Source organism: Rhinopithecus bieti, unplaced genomic scaffold (assembly GCF_001698545.2).
Source record: "Rhinopithecus bieti isolate Rb0 unplaced genomic scaffold, ASM169854v2 scaffold_81483, whole genome shotgun sequence".
NCBI lineage: Eukaryota > Metazoa > Chordata > Mammalia > Primates > Cercopithecidae > Rhinopithecus > Rhinopithecus bieti.
Window position 1 is genome coordinate 39271 of NW_016831071.1, and position 8463 is coordinate 47733.

Sequence of the window (8463 nt, forward strand, 5' to 3'; positions counted from 1 at the left end):
TGATACACTTTGTGATACACTGTGTGAATCACAAAAAAAGACACCCCTTTCTCAATTTAAATATGACAACAAAAAAAATGTTAGTCTTTTCTTGTACAACCTAAACAAATTTAAGTCCTGCTCAAGAAAATTTGCCAGAGTTGTGGCGGGCAGCAGCCTGGGTTGTGAGCACCCACATTATTCCTCTCACTCATGCATTTCTTGTCACTGGAATAGATGCATCATCAACAACACTTTGCACTCCACTGTTCTATCCCCTCTCCAGATGAGGCAGCTGGAAGTGGGAGGGATGGGACTTCAGCCTGTGAGAGCAATGGGTAGTGGAGAGAGAAGTAAACTCAGGGGACACCCAGAGCTTGGGTAGGATAGAGTCCACGTGTGTGTGTCACTGAGTATGTACATTTATGGATGTATATGTGTGTGCATGTGTGTGTGTGATTGTGCTTTCCTGAGTCTATGCAAAGCCTTGTGTATTGGTACAGTTTTAAGTAGGAGCAGGCTCTCTTCCGCTCTTCTCAGACTTACAGCCAAGAAGCCCAGAATGTCTGCACCCATCTGCACAATCTTATGTAAGTATGTGTGTGTCTGTTATATAAATGGCACACCCATAGCTATGGTGCCCTTGTGTAGTATGCAACCTGAACATCCATACATGACAGGCCCGACAGTAAGAGTGGAAACAAGTAGATTATTTAGGAGACTGTTGCAGTGGTTTGGGAAAGAGATGATGGTGGCTCACACTAATGGCTGAGGAGGTGGTGAAGAGTTATGAAATTCAGTAAATATTTTGAAGGTAAATGAACAAGATTTGCTGATGGCTAGGATGTGATGTGTAAGGAAACAAAAAGAACTCAGGATAACCACCAGGAGTTTGACTTAAGCAACGAGATGAGCGGTAGTGCCATTTACTGAGTGGGGTTGACTAGAAGAGGAATGTATTGGCAGAAAAAAATCACAAATTCTGCTTTAGGCAGCTTATATCAACTCTAGCTGCCCACCTATGGTGGCAGATCAATCAGTCTCTGTATCTTAAGCTTCTCCTCACTGAGGATCTTAAAGTTCTTTATGTGTGAGGGGCTCTGGAAAATTGGTAATCCCTGATATTTATCTTCACCTCAGCAGTTTTCTTTCTGTACCTTCTTTGACTTGAGAGGAAATAATAATTTTACTTTGTTCCTACCAGTTTCTCAAGATTTCTCTCTCTCTCTCTTTCACACACACACACACAAGCACACATACACACAAGTACACAAACACACACATTCTCTCTCTCTCTCTCTCTCTCTCTCTCTCTCTCTCTCTCTCTCTCTCTCTCTCACCATTTCCAAACGTCCTTTTCTAAGATTGCTTTTTGTCAAAACCCCAAAACCTTTCTCTCTGGGGAGTATACCTTTATTTAAGGACAGGGATTCTCCATCTGCCACTACCAGACAGCCCAGAATGCCATCACTCCACCCAAACCCTCTCCTCAGTAGAGGAAACAGGTACTAAGGTACTTGGAGCATGGAACAGAGCCAGGTGAGCTGAGAAAATGAGCCAAGTGCTGAGAAATTAAAGAAAGTAATGCTGACTAGGGGAAAAAGTGAATTAATCAGGAAATCTTAAGGTCCTTGTGATCTCATTGATTGCATTAACATCTAACAGCAGAAGACTGCAGATTGATTACTACTTCAGCAGGAGGGATCATATGTAAGCTAGGAATGTGGTGTACAGAGCTACATCTTCTGTAGGGAAAGTCAGTTCCAGCAGGTGAGGCTAAATCTCCTAACTCAAGGCACATTGACTTAGAACCCACTGCCTCTCTAGACATGCATCAGGCAGCCTATGCACCAAGAACCTTTCATAAATACAAATCATCCCCTTGTGCACAGTGCCCATCACTCACACTAGATCATGCCATCCCACTTCCTCCAGTGTTTCTCGGAATGGCCTAGGAAAAGCTTCGGAGGAATGAATCATCACTGATGATCTAGATGAGTCTTTGGGGTCTGTCCTTGCTCCATCAGCTGCAGTTCCAACTTTCCCTTCCTATAGCTCCTTGTGTTTTTCTCTTCATCTGCCCATATTGACAGAAGAAGAAAAAGTTCACCCGTTTCAGTAACAGGTTGTGGACCCGCCCTCCATAAGCAAAAGATGCCATGCTGTGGTCGCCTTGCCTCATTCCCACCAGCAAAACAAAACAAAACAAAACACACAGTGATCTGAATTGTCAGGGGTCTTTTCAGGAGACCGCTGCCTAATGCAGAAAAGCACATGAAAAGAAACAGCAGTAACAATCATAGCCCCAATTTCTTCAGCTAAACCTATGTTCCAGACGATGAGCTAAGTGCTTTATAAATAGGTTATTTCATTTAGTCCTTACCACAAGGCAGGTATGATTAGTGTCACCATTTCATAGCTGAATAAAAGAAAAGAGGAGGGCCGGGCGCGGCGGCTCACGCCTGTAATCCCAGCACTTTGGGAGGCCGAGGCGGGTGAATAACGAGGTCAGAAGATCGAGACCATCCCGGCGAACACGGTGAAACCCCGTCTCTACTAAAAATACAAAAAAAATTAGCCGGGCGTGGTGGCGGGCACCTATAGTCCCAACTTCTAGGGAGGCTGAGGCAGGAGAATGGCGTGAAGCCGGGAGGCGGCAGAGCTTGCAGTGAGCAGAGATTGCGCCACTGCACTCCAGCCTGGGCAACAGAGTGAGACTCCGTCTCAAAAAACAAAAAAACAAAAAACAAAGCGGAGGCTCAGAGAGGTTTAGGCACTTGTTCAGCGTCACAGAGCCAGGCATGAGCAAAGACAGGATTTAAACCTAGATCTGTCTGTCTTCAGTGCAAGTGCTCACAACCAACTTGGTGTGCGGGAGTGGACCCAAATATATCGTTCTATTTGCAGCCTCTTTCTTCCCTTTACAACAGGGATTCCAAATACATCCAAAACAATGGTGATGCCTCCCAAACCTCTGGCTCCAGCCCTGACTTCTCTGTTCAGCTTCAATCCTTAACCAATTCCTTTCCACTAGATGGTTCCCTTTCACTCATGTCCTCTGTTCATTCAAGCTCAGAATTCGTAAAACATATTTTTTTTTCTCCCACTCAGCTCTCCCTCTATTTGACTCTTTCTGCCAGCATTATCCCAATTTCTAGGCTCCCAACTTCAGAATCATCCCCAACCCTTCTCTCTCTATCCATATCTAGTCAGGGTAAACACCATATTGTGGCAGTTTTCTCTCCATAATGTCTCCTGAATCTACCCTTTTTTCCCACTTCAAATTCTTCTTACACACCATTGGCCTCACTTTTAAAAAACACACAATTTTATTTTCGTACAGTTTCTGTAGATCAGAAGTACAGGCACAGTATGTCCGAATCTTCTACTTAGGGTCTCATTGCGTTGAAATCAAGGTGTCGGCCAGGGTTGTGATTTTCATCTGAAGTTCTATTAGTAGAAAGCATAAATGTATAGTACAAGGAATTCTCACCTACTCCTCACTCAGATTCCCAAAATGTTAACCTTTGCAACATTTTCTTTATCCTTTTATCTTTTTCTGTACACACACACACACACACACACACACACACACACTAGTTTTTTCTCAATCATTTGAGAGTAAGGTGGAGATCATGCCCCTTTATCCTTAAATACTTTAGTTCATGTTTCTAAAAATCAAGAGCATTCTCTTACATAACCACAAGACAATTATCAAAATCAGGAAATTAATATTCATGCAACATTATGATCTAATCTGAAAACCTCTTTCAAATGTCACCAATTATCCTAATGTCATCCTTTAGAACAAAAGGACAAAAATTATTTGGTAAAGGATCCAAATATGAATGAATTCTTAAGTTTAGTTTCCATATCTCTTTAGTCTCCTTTAATTGGAAACAGTTTCTCGGTTTTCTTATCTTTCATGACCTTCATATTTTTGAAGAATATACTGGCTTCTGATTTTTGCTGTACCTCACCTCACTGGAGTGTTGGAGCTCAGAAAAAAGTACCCCAAAATGAAGGCCTCAGGAGCAAATGTTATTCTCTGACCTTCTCCTGCCCTCTTGTCTCCCAATCCCATCCTCCCTGGAGGCTAGTCACAGAAACTAGAATTTCTTTGCCCTAAGACGAGTCATAGAAACCTACCCCTTCTCCCCAAATCCAACCATGAAACCTAAAAATATTACTCTAACTTTCCCTCTGTCTTTCTGTATGTAAAATAACCTCAAAGAAATTATCTGACCTACCTTGTTTGACTGCATGTCATAAGATCTCTGTTCCAGAGAGGGTCATGGTCCACACCCAGAAGGAAGGAATTCATGCTCACAGAGGGTTAGAAGAATCTAGACAGAGAGGCTTTGATGTATTTCCCCACTCAGTCTATTGCATTGGATTATACTATTTTTGTCTAATCGTATTTCTACATGGCTGTCCATACTTTTTTGACCTAAGCATAAAATGGAAAATTTTCCCTGTATCTTTGAGTCTTCATTCTGAAAGCGCCCATATACACCCATGTTAAATAAATGTGTATGCCTTTTCTCCTATCCATCTACCTTTTGTGAGTTGATTTTTCAGGGAACGTTCAGAAGGCCAAGGGGAAAGCTATTCCTTGGCCACTACAATAGACAGAAAAGCAGAATATTCCATCACTTCCCAACTACAGAATCATAGAATTTGGAATGGACCTTAAAATGAACTACTCCATTGGGTCCCAAACTGTTGTCATGCACTCTTCAATATTTTGGTCATACTATTTTCCCAATGTTTTTCTTTGAATTAGATAATTACTGTGGTAGGCAGAATTTTAACTATGACCCCCCAAATGACCCTTGCTTCTGTATAAACCCCTCCCCTCTGAGTGTGGGTGGAACCTATCAACATGATGAGAAATTACTCCAATGATTATGTCACATGACATGGCAAAACAGATTATCTAAGTGTGTGTAATCTCATCATGGGAACCCTTTAATAACATAGTTTTCTCTGACTGATAAGCGGAAGAGGAAGTCAGGGAGATTTGAGGCATGAGAATATTTTGACATGCGAGGTTGCTAGTTGATGGTTTTGAGGATGGAGTGGGTCACTAAGGAGGAATTCAAGTGGCTTCTAGGAGCAGAATGTGACTGTTAGCAGACAATCAGCAAGGAAATGGGGACTTCAAACCTACAACCCAAAGAAACTGAATTCTGCCTACACCTGAATGAGCTTGGAAGTAGATTCATCCACAGAACCTCCAGATAAAAGTCCAGCCCAGCTGACACTTTAAAATAGAAAGCCCTGTCAAGCCTGCCAGGACTTCTAACCTACAGATCAGAATGAAAATGAAGATGCAACATACCAAAATGTGTGGGACACTGCTAAAGCAGTGCTGAGAGGGAAATTTACAGCACTCAATGCATACATTAGAAAAGAGGAAACGTCTTGAATCAGTAATCAAGCTCCCACCTCAAGAAACTGGAAAACGAAAAACAGCATAAACTCAAAGTAAGTAGAAGGAATAAAATAATAAATATATGAGCAAAAATCAGTGAAATCAAAAAGAGAAAAGTAGGCTGGGCGCGATGGTTCACTCCTGTAATCCCAGCACTTTGGGAGGCTGAGGCCAGATCACGAGGTCAGGAGATTGAGACCATCCTGGCTAACACGGTGAAACCCTGTCTCTACTAAAAATCCAAAAATTAGCCGGGTGTGGTGGCGGCGCCTCTAGTCCCAGCTACTCTGGAGACTGAGGCAGGAGAATGGCATGAACCCAAGAGGCAGAGCTTGCAGTGGGCCGAGATGGCGCCACTGCACTCCAGCCTGGGCGACAGTGCCAGACTCCATCTCAAAAAACAAAACAAAACAAACAAAAAAGTAATAGAGAAAATGAATAAAACAAGAGCTGCTTTCTGAAAAGATCAAGAAAATTGACAGAATTGCTGAACTGATCCTGCAAGACTGATAAAGAAAAAGAGAGAAGACACGAATTACCAACATCTGAATGAAAATATCACTGCAGACCCTATAAACATTATAAGGATAAAATGGAGCAGTACAAGCAATTCTATACACATTAATTTGACAATGTAGATGAACTGGATCATTCTTTGAAATGCATAAACTATCACAAATCAGCCAATATAAAATAGATACTTTGAATAGACCTATAACTTTTGAGAAAACTGAATTTGTAATTTCAAAGCCTCCCAACAAGGTTTCCAAGATCAGAAGTTTTCCCTGAGGAATTCTACCAAATATTCAAAGAAGAATTAACACCAATTCTCAACAATGTCTTCCAGAAAGTGGAAAGGGGAGAAAGAACACTTTCCAGTTCACTTTTGAGGCTAGTACTTATTCTCTGATAACAAAACCAACAACAGACAGTAGCAAAAAAAGAAGGAAGAGAAGAGAGAAAGAGAGAGAGAAGAAGAAAAGAAAGAGAAAGAAAAGAAAGAAAGAAAGAAAGAGAAGGAAAGGAAAGGAGAAAGAAAGAAAGAAAGAAGGAAAGAAGGAAAGACAGGAAGGAAGGAAGAGGAAGGAAGGACGGAAGAGGAAGGAAGGAAGGAAGGAAAAGACAGCACAAACCAATATCCTTCATGAGTATAGATTCAAAAATTCTTAACAAAATATTAGTGAATAAAATTCGGCATTATTTGAAAAGACTTATACATCATGACCAACTAGGGTTTATTCCATGGATGCAAAGTTAGTTCAATATTACAAAATCAATCATTGTAATACACCATATCAATAGGTTAAATAAGAAAAATAATATAATCTTATCAATTGATGCAGGAAAGCAATTGATAAAATCTAACGCTCATTCCTGACAATAAAAAAAACAAACCAAACCCACCTCTCAGAAAACTAGGAGTGGGGCGGGGTGTCTGCCTTAAAACAAACAAACAAACGAACAAATAAAAAACAAAAACAAAAAAATAGCCAATTGAAACCAATAATAAATAAAAGAGGATTACACAACTATAACCTACTGGGATTCATCCCAGGAATTCAAGGTTGTTTTAACATCTACAAAATCAATTAATGTAATATACCACTTAAATACCATTAAGGACAAAACCACATGGTCATTTCAATAGGCACTGAGAAAGACATTTTACAAAATTTAACACCCTTTTATGATAAAGTACTCAACAAGCTACAGATAGGAAGGAACTTCGTCAAGATGGTAAAGAGCATCTATGAAAAACCCACCGCTAATGTCATTATTAATAGTGAAAGACTAAAAGATTTCCCCTAAGATTAGGGACAAAATATATATCCACCTTTGTCATTTCTAGTCAACTTTGTATTGGAGGCTCTAGCCAGGACAATTATGTAAGAAAATGAAGTAAAAGCCACCCTGATTGGAAAGAAATAATTTAAATAGTCTCTAATTGCAGATGACATGACCAGTGTCCAGAAAATCCAGAGGAATCCACTAAAAATAATTAGAACTAATAAACAAGTTAAATAGGGTTGCAGGGTACAAGATCATTACACAAAATATCAATTTTAGTTGTATACAGTAGCAGTAAGCAAACCAAAAATGAAATTAAGAAATTGATTCCATTTATAATAGCATCAAAAAATAAAATATTTAGAAATAAATTTACCAAAATAAGTAGATACTTATAAAATGAAAAATGCAAAACTTTGTTGAAAGAAATTAAAGAAAACCTAAGCAAGTGGAAAGACATTCCATGTCCTTGGATTAGAAGGCTTAACATTGTTAAGATGACAAAACTCTCCAAATTAATCTACAGATTTAACACAATCCCTATCAAAATTCCAGCTGCATTTTTAAAATAGAAATTGGCAAGATGCTCCTAAAATTTTACAATATTTTGTATGGAAATGCAAGATACCCCAAATAGTTAAAACAATCTTGGAAAGAATAACAAAGTTGGAGGACTAATACTTCCCAATATTAAAACTTACTACAAAGCTACAGTAATCAAGAGAGTATAGTACTGTCATTAAAAAATGTATCTTATACATATATATCTTATATATATATATTATCTTATCTCAAGCTGATTTAAACAAAAGCTAAACCTAATATCACAATGATGAAAGACCGAATGTTTTTCTCTTAAGATCGAGAATGAAGCACTGATTTTTTTATTATTATTATACTCTAAGTTCTAGGGTACATGGGCACAACGTGCAGATTTGATAAATAGGTATACCTGTGCCATGTTGGTTTGCTGCCCCCATCAACTCATCATTTACATTAGGTATTTCTCCTAATGCTCTCCCTCCCCCAGCCCCCCACCCCCCGGCACCGACACACACCCTGGTGTGTGATGTTCCGCGCTCTGTGTCCAAGTGTTCTCATTGTTCAATTGCCACCTATGAGTGAGAACACGTGGTGTTTGGTTTTCTGTCCTTGTGATAGTTTGTTGAAAATGATGGTTTCCACTTTTATCCACGTCCCTGTAAAAGACATGAACTCATCCTTTTATTGGCTGCATAGTATTCCATGGTATATATGTG